Here is a 1,311-nt window from a genome sequence, read left to right on the forward strand (position 1 = left end):
CCTTGATGAAGTTACTACCACTGATGTGACTGTTACTGATAAGGGGATATTTCCTGATGGAGCAGGTGAACCCCACGTGAAGCAGAAGTCAATGAGATGGAGACCAATACGGAAGAAGATTTTGTTGTATTTTAATTTTGTGTTTGTAAATTCTGTACATTCAATTAAATTATTGTTAATTATCTATTGGTTTAATGTAAGTGGCTGTTGTTCGGGACGAATAATATTAATGAAGGGGCAGTGTTTCGACAGCGGAAGTCGCGTGACACTGGGAGCATGCGTGCTGGAGTTTCTCGAAGGATCATGAAGGCCCGAGTGTATTCGAGAGACGCACTCTTTAATATATAAGCCTGGCGAGAAAAACCAGCGTGATCGAGATAGAGATAATTGAGTCAAGCGAACAGTAGGCCCCGTAAGTAAAGTGTGTATCACTGTGATTTATAGCGTGTGTTATAAAGGTTGTTAAGTTTAAAGTGACTGTGAAAGTTCTGTGTATTACAAAAAGAATAAACTGGGTTAATCAAGAAAGGACTTGTATCACTGAAGTTCCTTGGAAAGAATTTCTACCGTAAATTATCAAACAAGCAGATACTAACAATATTTAACAATCCTTCTTCATTTATCGTGGGTATTTCTTATAAGTTTCGAGATCCCTCGAAGAGATTAGTAGTGGTGGGAATTAGCTCAATCTTTTCATTTTTATAGACATTAACAAAAACAGTTTTGAGGAATAAGTATTTTCAGTAACTCCAAATGGACCTATTTCTTTTTCCCGAATTTATAGTTTAAAAGAAAAACTTTCGTTTCCCAAATCCTACAATAATTTTCAAATAAACATCTTCTTTAAGCACCATATACGCAACTATGAAATCACAATTAGTCTAAATATTAATAAAAAAATATTATTCACTAAAAGTCCATTAGCTTAGAATGGAAACATTTAAATTACATTTTCCATTATTACTTTCATATTTCTTTATAATTGACTTAAATTAGTTCCTAATGTTTTACTAAAATCTTCGATTTGGTCAATATTTGTTATTTTTTCTACATTTTTTATCTACCTACTGCACCAGTTCCTTTAAATTGTTTATGTTTTTGTTATCAACATCAAATTATCAATGATTATCAAAAATTTTTTTGGTACATGTGAACCATTTTTAGTTATATTAATAATAATATCCTGAGATTTATAAACGATTTTGGATTTATCGTAAACATATTCTTCCACTAACGATAAATTAATAGTCACTACTATCAGTTGCCTCTAACACTTGTAATAATTTATTTTCAATATTATAATTACCATCA

The sequence above is a fragment of the Limulus polyphemus genome, unplaced genomic scaffold, assembly GCF_000517525.1.
Source record: "Limulus polyphemus unplaced genomic scaffold, Limulus_polyphemus-2.1.2 Scaffold1528, whole genome shotgun sequence".
Lineage (NCBI taxonomy): Eukaryota > Metazoa > Arthropoda > Merostomata > Xiphosura > Limulidae > Limulus > Limulus polyphemus.